The sequence below is a fragment of the Equus caballus genome, chromosome 22 (genome assembly GCF_041296265.1).
Source record: "Equus caballus isolate H_3958 breed thoroughbred chromosome 22, TB-T2T, whole genome shotgun sequence".
Classification (NCBI taxonomy): Eukaryota; Metazoa; Chordata; class Mammalia; order Perissodactyla; family Equidae; genus Equus; species Equus caballus.
The window spans coordinates 36,515,469-36,532,751 of record NC_091705.1 but is presented as its reverse complement, the minus strand read 5'-3'; the positions used below and the strand labels follow the sequence as shown (position 1 = coordinate 36,532,751).

The 17,283-nt window shown below is 47.4% G+C and overlaps 1 protein-coding gene and 1 long non-coding RNA gene across 7 annotated transcripts in view; one reads left to right on the top strand and one right to left on the bottom strand.

Annotated features, from left to right (window-relative positions):
- The window catches only part of SLC13A3 (solute carrier family 13 member 3), a 76,959-nt gene that overhangs the window by 11,815 nt on the left and 47,861 nt on the right, over positions 1-17,283 (top strand). The window lies entirely within an intron of this gene.
- LOC138920234 (uncharacterized) lies at positions 79-10,138 on the bottom strand. The gene is made up of 2 exons (XR_011431072.1): positions 9,554-10,138; positions 79-5,518 (listed from the first exon to the last, which is right to left on the bottom strand). It is a non-coding gene; the product is annotated as an uncharacterized lncRNA (long non-coding RNA).

Here is a 17,283-nt window from a genome sequence, read left to right as displayed (position 1 = left end):
CGTCTTGCTATTTGTGACATGGATGGACCTGGAGAGTATTGTGCTTCGTGGAATAAGTCAGACAGAGAACAGCAAATACCATATGATTTCACTTATATGTGGAATCTAAAAAACAAAACAAACAAAATAAAACAGAAACAGACTCATAGATATAGGAAACAGACTGGTGGTTGCCAGAGTGAGGAGGGGTTGGGGGCCGGGCAAAGTAGGCGAAGGGATTAAGAGGCACACACTTGCCATTAAAGACCATAAGTCATGGGGATGCAATGTACAGCATAAGGAACATAGTCAATAATACTGTGATAACTTTGTATCGTGGCGGATGGTAACGAGACTTAGCGTGGTGATCGTGTCTTAACATATATAAATATCAAATCACTATGATGTATACTTGAAACTAATGGGATATTGTATGTCAACTAGACGTCAATATAAAAAAAGCAGAGAAGGGGGGCGGTGCAAGTTTAGGGTCAGGAAGGTTTCACTGAGAAGGGAACTTTTAAACAAAGACCTGACAGAGGTGAGGGAGTGAGCCCTGAGCATATGTGAAGGAAGAGCATTCCAGGCCAGAGAGCAGCAAGTGCAAAGGTCCTGAGGTGGGAGTATGGTTGGTGCTCAAGAAACATCAAATGGTCTTCCTGGGTCCTTGTGACAGCCCTTCCCAGGAGACGGACCCCTGGCCCCTGATCATGGAGAAACTAAGTTGAAAAGCCCAGATGGGATTTAAAGGCAGACCCCACCCCAATACCTGCAGGTCGGATTTCACTTCAGCCAGAGAAAGTGCAGCCTGGTGGTACAGGCCTCCAAAGGTGTGGGAGGGGCAGTCAGAGGGGGGGGGAGGTGGAGAAGCCCTGAGTGGGCTTTGGATGCACTCCTCCACCCCATGTTGGGAACAGAAGGACCCTCTGCACAGATGGGGAGATGAGGCCCAGAGAGGGTAAGAAGCTGCACGAGGGCACACAGTGAGTTGGCCTCTTTTTCAGGACAACTTGTTCTGTCCTCCTGGGTCTGAGTCAGGCCACTGGGGGCTCCTGGACCCAGTGCAGCCCCTCCCTGCCCCCACCCCCCTGACTGGCCAATGAATGATTAGTGAGGCCTGGGCAGCCGTGGCATGTGAGCCGCCCCAGGAGCACTTTTAATGACGGCTCCAAGCACTTGAACTTGTTACAACTGCTGCTAATGAGTCCAGGGGTCTAAGACGCTGCAGTTCAGAGGAAGGGCAGGAGGCTATGCTCAGAAGTCTCCTGGGGCCAGTCACCCCTCCACCTTCCCTCTCTCCGCATTGAGTCTCCGGCCCACGTGGACCCAGGTGGCTCCTAACTGTTTTCTCCAGGTGTTTCCAGGCACAGGAGACGGGAGGAGGGAGCCCTGGCTGGGAGTCAGAGACCCGACTTCTGGGCTCCCTTGACTATTTCCCTCTGGGTCACCCTCGGCTAGTTTCTGGCTTAACCCTCCATGCCTCAGTCTCCCCGTCCGGAAAGTGGGCATGCTAAAATCAGTTCTGCTTTCCCTCCAGACTGAACAGACCCAGAGAGGCTGTGAAGGGGCCTGTTAAGTGCTTTTCTGTTGAGTTTCTGTCCTTTCCTTTCCTTTAATAGAAGCTGCCAGAGTGTGTGAGGAGCAAAAGTCACACTGAATGTAGAGGGCTCAGCCCAGCACATCGTTAGTGCTCGGGAAACGCTGGTTGTCACCATCGCTGTCATTCCTCGGTGAGCCTGGGGCTGGGGCCCTGAGCTCTCACCACGGTGGAAATCGTGGCTTCCTCCCTTGCCAGAAATGCACACGTGGATGAAGAAGTTGCAGAGCCTCTCTCTGCCTCAGGTCCCTCATTTCTAAACAGGGCTTTGTGCGACAAGCTGGTGACCGAATGCATGTCAAGGGCGTGGCTTGGTGCTGACCAGTGTAAGGCCTCAGTTCAGCAGTAGTTTTATTATTCTCATCTACCATTCACACTGAGGCAGTGTGACCTTGGGCAAGTCACTCAAGCTCTCTGAGCCACATGTAACCGGGACAGCAGTCGTCGCTGCCTCATGGGCCGTGGGTGGAGTTTCACAGGGGAGTGCATGGGAACCGTGCCTGGCACGTGGTAAGTGCTGGATGTGCAGCCATCTCGTCTAACGATGCTCTGAGGCAGTGAGGGAGAGTCGCTCCCGAGATGGGGGCAGAAATGCTCCCAGAATCCCAGGGCTTTCAAAGAATGGCCACATCCGCGTTCCCTTTGATCTCCCTCCCAGCTCTCGGGATGGCATAATATGCCTCCTAATTTACGGATGAGGACACGGAGGCTCGGAAAGGACACCGGTCAGTCCAAAGCTTGTAGCTCATGAATGGTAAACTGGGATTTGCCCCTGGGACTGTGTGACTCCTGGTGGCCTTGTCTCCCCAAGCCTCACTGGCTGTATTTAACTGCCTCTTCTCAGCTGGAGGCCTCCTGCCTACGTGCCTCTTGGTCTCGGCAGAGAGAGTTTCTCTCCAGTTCTCTCTCGTCTTGACAGGCTGGGTCCTTTACCTGGGTCTGTTGTGTGTGTGCTCCAAACTCCTTTCCCTTTGGGGTCCGTATCCGTGTGCCACCTACAGTCCTTAGCTTCATCCCCACAGAGCAGACCTGAAGTGCCTCACGGATCATTGGGGCGATACTTCTAGTGTAAAGAGGGCAAGAAGTGTGCTCGGAGTAACAGAGCCCATCAGAGTGGATAATATTTTGAACATACGTGTTGCTTGCTCTGTGCCATGCCTTGCTCCCAGCGCTTTACCCATATTAACTTATTTAATCCTGGCAACAAGAACTCTGTGAGGTTGGAATTCTTGTTATTATCATCCCCATTTTACAGATGAGAAAACTGAGGCACAGAATTAAGTCACTTGCTCTAGGAAGTGGTCGAGGCAGGGTTCGAACCCAGGCACTCTGGTGATGCTCGTCACTCATAGGCTTCTCTGCGTCTTGGGTCCAGATTTCAGCCCACGTCTAGCTCCCTGACCACTTCTCTTTCCACTGACCCCAACAGCTCCTGCTCCTTCGGGGCTGGCTGTCTTCCGGGCACTGTGATTCCCCGAGGCCATTGTTCCTGTGCTATCTATGAGCCGCTGAGGCCCCTGGCAGGGGAGCCACCTGCCCAAGGTCTCTCAAACCAGCAGTGAGTGCCTGAGCCTCGATGCTTCCAGCCCTGCATGGCTCCGGAGGTTGGAGGTGGGGAGGGGACACAGAGAGGCTGAAGGCATGGCTTCGGCCTTGCTAGAGTTCCAAGTTCAGGCTTCCTGCAGCCCTGGCCCTGCACATGCCTGGGGAACGGGCAGCGGGAGGGCACCCCTCTGGGCAGCTGGCCCAAGTCCTGCTCCCCAAAGGGCTGGCTAGCCAGCTATCTGCCTGGCATGGAGCTGCTGATGCCCACTGTGAGCCTGGGCACAGCCCAGCACCCTGACAAAAATGCCTACTGCAGCCCCCCGGGGAGATGGGGCAGGGGAGTGACGGTGGTGGATAAAGTTTCTGGACAGTTCCTGCCACTGGCCTCGGAGAGCTGACCATTTCTCTTTCTGTCCTTTCCTGAGTGAGGGGGCAAGCCTGGGGGCAATGGGGAAAAGGTTGCCTTGTGTCTGCCTGGAAGTCATTCCCAGCTCAAACATTAACCGCCTGACAGGGCATTTTCTCCCCCACCTCTGCTGTCCTGCTGAGGACTAATCCCTGTGAGAGTGGGCTGGCTGAACCCGAGAAGCGGGAATGGCTTTGGCAGGGGGATTATAAACCTTCCTGTAAAAAATGTCTGGGTTGAGTTGGCATGAATAGGGCTGGGCAGGGACGGTGGGGAGCCCCCCAACCCTGTTCTTCTTCCCAATAAGGGTCAGGACGAGGGTGAGCCGAGTGAGGCACCCAGGGAGCAAAGTTTAAGTTGGGGCTCACGGTAGGGGCTGTGCTTGCCTCACCCTCGTCCCAGCCCTGCTCCCAACTCCTGCTGCTCCCAACCCCTGCTCAGGACGCAGGGGTCTTTCAGTGAAACAAGGTCAAACAAGTCCTTACGTCTGACTTGCTGTGTGACCTCAGGCAAGCCACTTTCCTTCTCTGGGCAACTATTTCCTCCACTGTACTAAGGCTTAGATTAGCCCAGGGTTCCTCCACCTCGGCACTATTGACATTGACACTATTGGGAACAAATAGTTCTCTGCTGTGGGTACTGTCTTGGCACTGCAGGATGTTTAGCAGCATCGCTGGCCTCTACCCTCTAGATATCAGTACCACCCCCCACCCTCCAATCATGACAACCCGAAATATCCCCAGACAAATGTCCCCCAGGGGACAAAATGACCCCCTGTTCAGAACCACTGGATTAAATGATCTCAGGTTCATTCTGGCTCTCATATTTTAAGATTTAAGAGCAGTATTTTTGAAGCCCAGCTTTAAGAAATTAAACTTCAATTATTAATAAAGTAACATTAATATATGATTATTCATAATTAATGCAACGTAACAATAGTTCATGTTTATTGAGCATTCCCATGTACCCCCTCGCTGGTCAGAGGTTATCTTATGTGAAATAAATCGCTCTCCGTGGTAGGTGCTGTCATCATGTGCCTACAGCACATAAGGACGCTGAGGGTGACGGCAGTTAACCCCCTGGCCCAGGACCACATGGCTAGCGTGTGGAAGGACTGCGTTTCGAATTCAGGCTCATCTGATTCCAGAGCCCACGCTGTTTATACTGTGCATGTTTATTGCAGGAAGATTACAAATATAGATAAACAAAAGAAAATGTAGCACTTTCTGATGACAGAATTACTACGTGGAAGGCACTTCTGGTTAAGGCTGGTGGGGTGCAGACTTTTCTATTTTATGCACCTTTCTGAAGAAGATTGAAAACAGCAACACAAAGCAACAACGGAAGAATAAAGTGCCATCTCTGACGACGGGAGGGCAGGCTGCAGTCCACCCGCCGTGAGACGAGACAAGCTGACAATGGGGGTGGGATTTGGACCAAATTGCTGGAGAAAACCAAGAGTGGCATGTGCTCCTGCAACTCCAGGCGGCACACAGACTTCTCCAGAAGTACTTCTCAACTCTGCAAGCCCTTCCTGATCCTGGCAGAACCTGGAGCACACCCAGGGGCAGGGAGAGTCGCTGAGATGGATGTGACCGTACAGAGTTCGGATGAACTGGATGAGGAGGCTTCCAGACCCGGGGCGAGAAGCAGGATGTCCAAGTGGCAGGTGGAAGCGGGAGGATGGATGGTGAACAGCCGTGTGGTTGTGATGGTTCTAGTTTTCTCTCCCAGTCAGAGAGACGTAAAAGCCAAAAGAGCTGCGACATTCTTGGGTCTCCATACTTAGTCTCCCCACTAAGTCTCCTGCTTAGAGTAGAGACACAGTTCAGCTCAGTGCTGGTGAGAAGGCTTCTGAAGTCACCAAGAGTGCTGACGCTTACACACCTGCAGCCTCAGCTTCCTCCCAGCCCCCGCCCCACACTTCCCTTCACGAAGAACTGGTCCGAAAAGAACGACCCCAATCCTGTGATCAGCAGGCAGCATAGGACCTACAAAAAGATAGGATGAGAAATAACAAGAAAAAGAGCATCAAATAAAAAGTGAACAAAATAAATACTGTCAGAGTTGTGTTATGAAGTAGAAGAAACTAGTGAACAGCTATTTCTCTGTGAAATGTCAACCAATTAAAGAATTGAGGGCCTTCCTAAAATAAATCTCGAGATAAGAAATAAAAGGGTCAAAGAAGAGACAGTAAAAAAGTAGGAGATGAAAATATCAGTGTTCTGGAAGTAGGTGGAGGAGAGAAATAAAGCCACTCTATTATAAAAGCTCTCTTAGAAACAGCAAAATGGAAAAATACTAAAAACATAATCAGGGATATGATATCCAGGCTAAAGAAGATTGAACAAAATGAAGTGGAAAAGAAAGAGTAAGAAAGGATGAAAGAAAAATGATCAATGTGGAAGACCAAGGAAATCCAACTTCTGCATAATTGGTGTTGCTGACGAAGAAAATAAAACAAATAAAGTAGAAAACGCTATTAGAATCTTTCATAGTAGAAAACTTCTCTGGAACTAAATAAAACTAAAACATATGAGATTTTTCTGTCTCCCAGCAAAAAACTTCTAGCGACTCATCAATGCTGAGATACATCTGGTGACATTACTGGACTTGAGGGTTAAACAAAAGATCTTATGGCTATCCAGGCACAGCATTCAGGTGAGCTATCAGGAGGAAGAAATCAGGCCGGCCTCAAATTTCTGCAATACAACAACAGTGAAAGATTTACTAATTCTCAGAGAAAGAAAGTGTAACCCCAGAATTTTATAGATACATTACTATTTTGTTCAGAAATGTCTTCTTTTTAAAAAAAGTACATATTTATTGTTGAAATTTGGAAAATAGAGTATATAATGAAGAAATAGAAATTTATGCATAATGTTACTCCCAAGATAGTCCATCTGCCAAGGCCATGTTTCAACATGCTTTCATGTACGTTCATTCTGACGAGCTCCTCGGTGATGCAGACACCCCCCCCCCCCCCATTATTATTCCCAATTTGCAGATGAGCGAACTAGAGTTCAGAAGGTTCAGTGGTTTGCCACAAAAGTCCAGCAGCAACACCACGATACCAGGCTTCCTGGCCCCAGGCCTGAATTCTCCAGAGCAGCTCAGTCCAACAGAACTTTCTACAGTGGTAGGAATGTTCTGCGTCTGCTCTGTCCAGAATGGTAGACACTCAGGCGGCCATTGAACGCTTCAAGTGTGGCTCCTGCGACTGAGAAACTGGAATTCTAAGTTTCATTTAATTTTAATGAATTTGAACTTACATAGCCACATGTGGCCTGAAGCTACTGCATTTGGATAGCCCAGCTCTAGAGATTTCCTTGACGATCTTTTCCCTTCTGAAAAAGAAAGCTGACCGCTTTCCATTTCAGCCATCCTCCAACCACAAACACATCAAGTGCTTCAAAATCTGTCCTCTGGGGTCCGCCTTGATCATTGGGACCAGCCTTCTCGCTTCTGGCACCCGTCTTCTTGGGCTGCATCTCCTTAAGGCTCCTCCACCTCTGGAGGTTTCAGCTGACTCCTGCCAGCTCCTGGTGGCAGAGGGCACAGGCTGGGGAGCTGTTTCACCTGGAGCCATGGCTCCATCTACCCTGGGCCACCTCAGCAGGATTCTCTCTCCTGAAGCGGAGCCTCTGGACAGGACAAAGTGGCAGGGAGGCAAACTGCTGACACTGAAATGACGCAGAAAGTGAGCCTACAAGATCAGACACCTCGCCTAACCTCTGCATTCCAGAAGTTAAAATTCAAAGGAACAGGGCCTCGGGATCTTGTGACTGGACCTTCCACCCTAATCTGCCCTTGAACGATCGGGAGAAGCTGCCATCTTGCAGACATGCAGACTGAACCTCTGCGTGGCCTGCTGGCTGGTCTGAGTTCAGGAGACGGGGGGCCCAGAGGCAGAGGTGGAACAGAGGTGCTGTGGGCTGGAGCAAAATCATCAATCCACCCAGACCCCACTCCCTGGTCCACCGTTTAAATGGCGGCCAGGGCTGGGCGAGCTGAGATCTGCTCTTGTGCTCTGTGTGGTCCTGAAGAGATGAGTCCTCCGCTTTTCCAGTCCTCAGTTTCTCTACCTGTAAAGTGGGGATTCTAAAATGGAGCAGGGATTTTTAATACAGCGTCCTGTGATCCCTAGTAAACTGTGAACAACTTGACCTTAGATGCAGAATTGTGTGTGTCTGAGTACTTTTCTAGGATTTTCCACTCATTTAGGTGAGAGGTCGTAAACTGGTGACCATGGATTTGATACCACCTGCAGATGTGTTTTTCTGGCCTACACTTTCCTCTTAAGGAGCAAATCTTTTAAAACTGTGAGATTTCACTTAAAAGCACAATTTCAAGCTTCTCTTGAAAAATCAGGAGATCTGGCATCGTGATGCCCATGTACCCCACGGCAACAACCAGGAGCTGAGCAGCAGTTGCTGTTCTTAGAGGGGCCTATACTCCCCACTTTACCACAGTCCCCACTCCTCTCTATTGCACCCATGGCACTGAAGCCAATGCCAGCTGAGTTATCATCAAGCTTGCACGCTTTTTTTCCCATGCTAAAATAATGGTTTTCTGTACCCACGGCACTGTCAGAAATGCAAAGCAGACTCAAGAAAGCAACGTGATGTTTCTTACACCAGGCCCTCTTCGCTCATTAAACTGCCCCCTGCATTTGAGCTTGCAATGCCTGATTTCAATCATTGATTAATTCACTTAACAAATATCCATTGAGGCCTTGAGAACAGAGGTGAACAAAGACAGATGAGGGCCCTGTTTGCATGTAGCTTATGGTCTGGTGGGGAGAGAGATAATAGGAAGCGAGCAAACAAGAAATACTCGAGCTATTGATCAGTGCTTGCCCAGAACGAGGCTGGACAATGGAGCTGAGACCACAGTCGATGGCGTGATCAGAGAAGGCCTCCTTGAAGAGGTGACCTTTGAGATGTAGCCGAACTACAAGAAGGAGCCAGCCAGGCAGAGATCAGGAGTGAAGGGGCCCGGCAGAGGGGACGCAGGGGCCGAGGCCTGGAGGTGGGAGTAGGCTCGGCCTGTTTGATCGCTGAGAGCCCGCCGCTCAGTGTTCAGAGGCCCCAGCTCTCTAGTCTGGCGTCCACGCCTCCTGGCAGACTTTTGCTCTCGGCTCAGTTTTGTCCTCAACGCCCGCCAGGGGTTGAGGGGGAGGATGAGGGGCAGCAGTACTCATTAATTCCCCACCAGATGTCTGGCATCCTGAATCCATTTGCCCACAGGAAGCTCAGCCGGGGCAAGGAAGCTATTTGGGGTCACCTGGGCCCTGCTCCAATCCCTAACCAGCGAGGTAATGAAACACACTCTTGACTCACTTACTGCCAAAGCCTCATGCGGGCCAAGGATCAACTTCCCAACTCCTGCCATTTCCCCCCTGGTCACCTCCCCAGCTGACACGTGCTGTATCTGGAGTCGTTCCCCCACGAAGGACCGGTGCTGACATCTTGGCAGGAGCACCCACCTAGAGAGGGAGGAGAGAGAGAGAGAGGGAGCAAGTGGGGAGAAGGGAGGGAGGGAGACAGAGAGAAGACGGGGGAGAAAGAAAGAGAGGGAGAGAAAAGAAGGGAGAGAGGGAGAATGCAAGCCTGGACTCCCAGCCTTTGAAAAGCAGCCCAGCAGCCAGAGTTTACCCACATCCCCCCACTGCGTGATGTGTGGAATTAATACATTGCACAAAAGCACTCGCAGGATGTCACCTCCAAAGCAGCTGCATTAGAGTGTTCACAGCAGCTTTATTCATAAAAGCCCCAAACTGAAAACAGTCCGATGTCCATCCACAGGAAGACACAAACATAAACAGCAGTATATTCACAGAAAGGAATACTACTCAGCAATAAAATACATGCACCCACGTGGATGAATCTCACAGGCATTATACTGAGCACAAAGGGCAAAAGTACATCCTGTGTGATTCCATTTAAATCAAGTCCAAGAACAGGCAAACCAATCTAGAGCGAGGGAAAGCACGGCGGTGCTTTGGAGGGGGCGTGAGGACTGACCTGAAAGGAGCAAAAGAGAACTTTCCGGGGTGATGGAAATGTTGTACGTCTTGATGCGATGTTCTGCGGGTAGGCGCCTTTGTTAAGACTCAGACTGTACACTTGCAGGCGATGCATTTGATTGCATGTAAATTATGGCTCATAAAGCTAATTCTAAACAAAGTCACGTTTATTTTTCTCTCGAGCTCTTGCTCTAAAATGTATTCAGTGGGGGATGCTCTTCCCCTGTGACTTGGATGAAGACTCCTGCAGACCCGTGACTTTTGCCATCACTCTTGAGAAGTCGTTAAAATCCTTCAGTTAGTTTAATGCACAAATGTGGTCTCGAGTCGGAATTTCGATGGTCGGTGGCCGGGGACGATCTCAGCATGGAACTTGGTTGGAAGTCAAGTCTTTTCCCCTCACCTCCCTGCTTGCTCCACGGGCTGGGAGCCGGTAAGAGGGTCAGATCCTTCTCTCCCACAGTCTTCCTCGTCTTCCAGAACGAGGTTTCTGACATCCACTGTGAGAGAAGCCGGGGGGGCTACAAGAGGCAAGAGAGCAGGCGAGAGCTTGACTCTGCTCGGCAGCCTTCACCCTCTGGGCGCCTGGCACATTCTGGCACATTCTCCTGTGAGCATCGTAGGGGGCGGAGGATTATAGGGTCCCACCTCTGGGAGCACTTCCCTGGGGGATACATTTTCTCTGATAGGCTGCTCCCTCCAGTCCCTGCTTTTCAGGGGGTCTGCTGTTTGTGGCTCTTTTGGGAGTCCTGCAGCACTCAGAAGCAGACATCTTAGGCAGGATTTAAAGTGGCCCTGGGCTGAACGTCTCTCTCACAACCCACATCTGGTCCTCAAGAAACACCTGGGCTTTTCCTCCGCACATCTTTGGAGTATTGGTCCAGCTAGGCTTGCCAGATAAAATACAGGGTGCTCAGTTCACTTTGAATTTCAGATGAACAATGAATAATTTTTTTTTAGTGTAAGTATATCTCAAATATTACATGGGCTATGTTTATGTTAAAGAGTTACTCACTGCTGTCCATCCCGATGCTGATTGGACCTTTGGGAATAGCCTGCTTGGCTTCCCCCCCCTCCCGCTTCTGGAAGAGCATAATGCTCAGTGGAGGCCCTGGAACCAGTATGCCTGGTTTTTATCCAGCGGGCTGCCCTTGTGACCTTGGTCAGGTTACTTAATCACTCTGTGCCTCAGTTTCCTTCTTTGTAAAATAGAGATAATCATGGGACCTACTTTATGGGATTGTTGTGACAATCACAACTAAACTGAGATAATGCAGGTACAGTAGTTGGAATGGTGTCTGGCACATGGTAAATTCTCAGTGAATATTGGTTGCTATTAGTATTAATATGGTGATAGTGGTGGTTCCTGTCATATGAAGAGGGGAGGACTATAGCTTCCATTTAGATTATTCTCTGCAGAAAAGGAGCCAAAATGGAACGATGAGGCTCCTGGGAGGTGGGATTGGGAGGGGATGTGGTGGTTATTAAGAGTGTGCCTTTCGGAGACAGTGGGGCGGAGATGAGAAGTGATGGAGGGACACAGCTGGCAAGACCAGGCAGGTGGGCTTGAGAGAGGTTCTGTCGGGCTAGGAATGGGAGACATTCCGGGGATGCCAGAGAAGAAGAGGATGTGGGAATTTGACGAGGGCAGCCATGGATTGGGCGGAAATGCAGAGTGGTACAGAGTGCAGGCTCTGGAGTCAGACCGCCTGCCTTCAAATCCTGGCTCTGCCTCAGCAGAGGCTGTTACCTGCCTTGGTTGTCCCGTCAGGAAAATGGAGGTGATACCTCCTGTCTCAGAGCGGCTGCAGAATGGAATGAGTTAATGCATGCAAATTACGAGGAAAAGGGCCCGACCAGTAGTAAGCACGTGCTCGCTGTAAGTTCTCAGTATACTTGGAGTCCCTTCACTGTTTAAGGGAAAGAGTTTGAAAATTAGAGTTCCTGTTTAGACTATGCATTTGTGAGCTGCTATACTACCCTGGGACTGTTACCTGTGTCACAGATTTATATGCATGACTAAAATCTCTTTTTATAGTCAGTGTCTTTTTATAGTCCCCCCTGAAAAGTGAGAGATAGTAATAAGACCTCTCGTTAAATGAGTTAATACATGTAAAATGCCTGGAACTTAATAAATACTCAAAAAATGTGGGTGGTTGCGGTTGTCGTTGTTACTGAAATTATTCTTCTGCGTGATCGTGTGAGGCAGGATAGAAAAGGACACTGAACAGAGCTGCTCAGAGCTCACATTTTCCAGGTGACTTTGCATGCCACTGATCTCAACCATTGTAATATTCTCTTTTGTTTTCTTTTAATGCCCTTGTCAGGATAAGCCAGGTAACAGGGTTACCCTGCCCCCAAAATGAATTGGGAAGCGTTCCCTTTTTCTCTGTTCTCTGGGACTGTTTGTGTAAGACGGTTATTATTTATCCCTTAAATGCTTGGTAGAATTACCATTGAAGATTCTCTCTGAGCTAACATCCATTGCCAATCTTCCTCTTTTCTTGCTTGAGGAAGATTAGCCCTAACCTAACATCTATGCCAGTCTTCTACTTTTTTGTATGGAGGATGACTCCACAGCTTGGCTGATGAGTGGAGTACATCTGAATCGGGGAACCGAAACTTCGAACCTGTGCTGCCGAAGTGGAGGGCACGGAAATTTAACCACTTGGCAACGGGGCGGGCCCCTTTTCTTGTTTTTTTACAGGAAAGTTTTTAATGACTGATTCAGTTTCTTTAATAGACCTTGAAATATTCAGCTTTTCTATTTCTTTTTCTGATAGTTAAGTTCTTTTTTCAAGAAGTTTTTGTTTCCTCTAAATTATCAAATTTATTAGTATAAAGTTGTTCATACAATTCTTTACTATCCTTTTGAAGCTGTAAGATTAGATTAACTCATGAGAGTGGGCCCCCCGCAATGGGATCCAGCCTTGTAAAAAGAGAACTCTCTCTGCACGCGCACCGCGAGGAAGGACACGAGGACGTGATGAGAAGACGGCCGTCTGCAGTCCGGGAAGCGAGCTCTCCCCAGAACCCGAATCTGCTGGCACCTTGATCTTGGACTGCTAGCCTCCAGAACTCTAAGAAGTGTGTGTGTTGTCTGTGGTATTTGGTCACAGCAGCCCGAGCTGGCTAAGACAGACATATATTTTCCAAACTTGGATACCTGATGATCTGTCAGGTGGAACATAAAACAGGACAGATGTGGCATTGTCTCCCTGAGCCAGCCTCAAGATTTGACAGAAAACAATTGTGTATTTAAAAAATGCATGCACTATAGAGCATGCTACCAAGCCTGGGCTGAAGAATGTCGAGTTTGCAGCAGAATGTGACCCGGATTCCTTGCAGGGTTTGCATGACTGTTCTGCCTGGAAGCCCGCAGCAGTGAGCTGGCGCATGTGTACCAGCCCTTGAGATCTGATGGCCATATTTCCATGTATTTTGCTAGCCAGTTGTTAAACGTAGATATATTTAAAATGAAATTTTATAAACTTGTGATTAAATAAATTCTATTAAAACAAAAGCAATAGACACAAAGCACATCACTTCCTAATTATTTTCTGATTATCTGCAGTCTGGAGGTTACTTACGTCTGCTGTCATTTACATCTGTACTATGGCGGAAATACTTTATAGTGGTGCATTACTGCCCGTCTCTTTCCAACTCTGTGTTCAGCGATGTCACTTGGTAGCTTGAAACCAGCCGTGGGGGGGTATTTACACTGTAGAAATCAGCCAACGATACAAAAAAGGGCTTAGCTCATTGTTGTATTGCTTGTCCATACTTAGGAAAGTAGTGGGAAATGTTAATAATGCAGATTAAACTTAAAATGTGTTGTGTCTATAGCTGTTAGGTTCTGAATAACCCCCCAAAAGGAGGAAATGTTCTTCCAGTCTTTGAAAGCTATCGTTTGATTCACTAAGGAAGGGTGAACGAGTAGCGTTTTGACATGCTTCTTCGTTGTTTCCCTCTTGTCTTAATCATTAACATAAATAATACAAACTGACATTCATAGTGGAACTCAACTCATTGGTCAGTGACATGGATGACTTCTTAGCTGAATTAAATAGTAATCAAGAACTTGTACACACCACACACACACGCGCGCGCGCACACACACACACACAGGTTTTCAGAGAGCAGTTATTAAACATTTACCAGCACACCTCTGCTTGAGGGATACTTGGTGGGTAGAATCTGACAAGGTCAAAGGTCATTTGAGTTTGCGAAGAACTAGCCACAGAGAATGAACGCTTCTGTGATTGGCGTGGTCAGATTTGCTGGGTGAAGGGCAGGACTGTGTCTTAGTCACTTTCCTAGTCTCAACTCCCAGTCTAGTGCTTAACATATGGCCAGGAGTCATGTTTGCTAAATGAATGGTAGTTAGCAGAGAAATTAAGCAATGTCTCTGAGTTGCAGAAGCATTATTAGTCATTCAACAAATATTTTGAGTTCTTACTATGTGCCTAGCACTGTTCTTGGCTCTGGGGACACAATCTTTGCCCTACTAGAGCTTGCATTTTAGTGGAGGAGAAAACAACTAAGCTATAACACCTGCATTTGAGTGGTGTGATGGTTAATTTTATGTGTCAACTTGACTGGGCTAAGGGATGCTCAGACAGCTGCTAAAACCTTATTTCTGGGTGTGTCTGTGAAGGTGTCTTTGGAAGAGACTAGCGCTTGAATCAGTAGACTGAGTAAAGAAGGTCTGTCCTCACGCATGTGGGTGGGCCTCACCTGATTAGCTGAGGGTCTGGATAGAACCAAAAGGAGGAGGAGGGGCAAGTCCCTCTCTGTCTGCTTGAGCTGAGACGTCCATTTTCTCCTGCCCTCGGACACTGGCGTCCCTGGTTCTCTGGCTTTCAGACTCAGACTGAATTACGTCACGAGCTTTCCTGGCTCTCCAGCTTGCAGGTGGCAGACTGGGGGACATCTTGGCCTCCATAACCATGTGAGCCAACCTCATATTAAATCTCCTCTTATATGTATCTCTGTGCAGCCTGTTTGTTCTGTTTCTCTGGAGAACACTAGTACAGGTGGCAACAGGTTATATGAAGAAAAATGAAGCCGGATAAGGGGATGGGGACAGCAGCCATCCTGCTGCTCTCGTATCAGAAGCCAAGACTCAGGCTTCTCCTGCTTCAAACCTGGCTCCATCTCTGGGAAGCTGTGTGTCTTCAGGAAAGCCACTTACTTCTCTGAGCTTTGGAAACCAACTGTCTCCAGCTGATCTTTGGTTTCCTCTGCAGACTCACAGGTTTCCAGCCCTAGGAAGGTGGAGTTGGCCAGATTTGTTTTCTGTGGTTGGAACCTTTGGACACCTTGTCTCCGCAGGTAGTCCCTGAAACTCTGCTGGCAGAGTGTGGGGATGCTGGGAGCTTCTGAAAACAGGGTTCTGTTTATTGTGTCTCACTTTCTCCCATCTTTGTTGTACTGGGAGTACCTGGGATGGTCCTACTGCTTGTTTGCCTCTATGGAACCCTGGGATGGTGCCCTTTGGCTCCAAGCACCTATTGAGGCTACGAGGGCCTTTCAGTGCAGGGTCTCAGCTGCCTGGGGAGTCCCCCAGGTCGCAATTCTAGAAACAGCTCTGATACCTATCTACTGTCTGACCTTTCCCCTCTCTGGTCTCAGTCTCCACATCTGTAAAGCCAGGGGGCTGGTGATGGTCTGACTGTCCTCCTCTGAATTCCTGAATCAAGGAGGTCTTAGGGGCTGCCAGGGTTGGGGGAAGGGAGGGAGAGGACAGACGGGCCCAGTGGAGAGCCCGTCATCGCGCTTCTCCCAGAAAAACGCCTTTTTAACTGAATTTCACATTCAGGGTTTATGTGGTTTATCCATTGTGATTCAATATACCGCTTTGCTTGGACAAAGGGCTGGAAGTTATAAATAGTTGTAGATCTGTAATTATCTAAGATCTCTCACCCAGGTTCTGCCTGGTTTAGGAACCAAAAGGATGATGAGAAATCAAAACTTAGGGAACTTTTAGTCGTGGGATTTGATTCTGTATTACTGCTTTTGCTTTCGATCTGTCAAACGTGCATCCAATAACCTGATGTGTTGGAATATTCGTTTCAAGTTCTGCTCATTTGTTTTACAATTCTTCTTCTCTGCCCCCAAAGAAGTAATTTTAGATATTTGGAAGTGTAATTGAGTGTTTTAACTCTGGGAGTCTATTTTACTTTTCTCCTCCAGAAAAATGTATCCTTAAGTCAATAGGAAAATAGAATTTTTTTCCAATTTTTTTTATCGTGGTAAAATACATAGAACATAAAATTTACCATCTTAGCTATTTTTCAGTGTACAGTTCATTGGTATTAAATATTCATAATGTCATGCAACCATTACCAACCATCACCATAACTCTTTTCATCTTGTAAAACTGAAACCCTATACCCATTAAATAATAACTCCCCGTTCTTCCCTCCCCCAGCCCCCGGCAAGCGCCCTTCTATTTTCTGCCTGAATGACTGACTGCTCTAGGCACTTCATATAGGTGAAATCATACCGTATTTGTCCGCTAGTGACGGGTTATTTACTGAGCATCATGCCCTCAGGGTTCATCCATGTTGTAGCATATGTTAGAATTTCCTTCCTTTTTAAGGCTGAGTAATATTCTATTGTGTGTATATACCACATTTTGCTTATCCATTCATCCATTGATGGCCACTTGGATTGCTTCCATGTTATAGCTCTTGTGAATAACACTGCTATGAACATGAGTATACAAATATCTCTTTGAGACCTTGCTCTCAGTTCTTTTGGATATATACCCAGAAATGGAATTGCTGGGTCATATAGTAATTCTATTTTTAGTTTTTTGAGGAAACACCACACTGTTTTCCATAGTAGCTGTACCATTTTATGTTCCTACCAGCAGTGCACAAGGATTCTGATTTGTCTACATCCTTACCAACACTTTTTATTTTCTGTTTTTTTAAAAAAAAATAGCGGGCATCTTAACAGGTGTGAGCTGGTATCTCATTGTAGTTTTGATTTGCATTTCCCTAATGATTAGTCATGTCGAGCATCTTTTCATGTGCTTATTGGCTATTTGTATATCTCCTTCATGATTAAAACCAGTCAACAAACTAGGAATAGGAGGAAACTGCCTCAACGCAATAAAAGCCATATGTGAAAAACCCACAGTGAACCTCATACTCAATGGTGAAAGACTGAAAGTTTTTCCTCTAAGATTAAAAACAAGGCAAGAAGTCCCTCTTTCCCCACTTCTATTCAAGGTAGTGCTACAAATTCTAGCCAGAGCAAGGAAAAGAAATAAAGGGAAGCCAAACTGGAAAGGAAGAAGTCAAATTGTCTCTGTTTACAGCCGATATGATCTTATATGTAGAAAGCCCTAAAGATGCCACCAAAAAAACCTGTTAGAACTAATAAATGAATTCAGCAAAGTAGCAGGATACAAAGTCAACCCACAAAAATCAGTTGCATTTCTATACACTAACAACGAATAATCTGAAAAGGAAATTAAGAAAACAATTCCATGTATGATAGCATCAAAAAGAATCAGATACTTAGGAATGAACTTAACCAAGGAGGCGAAAGACTTGTACAATGAAAACTACAAAACATTGCTGGAAAAAATTAAAGACGACATAAATAAATGGAAACACATCTCGTGTTCATGGATTGAAAAACTTAATATTGTTAAAATTTCAATACCCAAGAGATCTACAGAGTCAATGCAATCCCTATCCAAACCCCAACGAC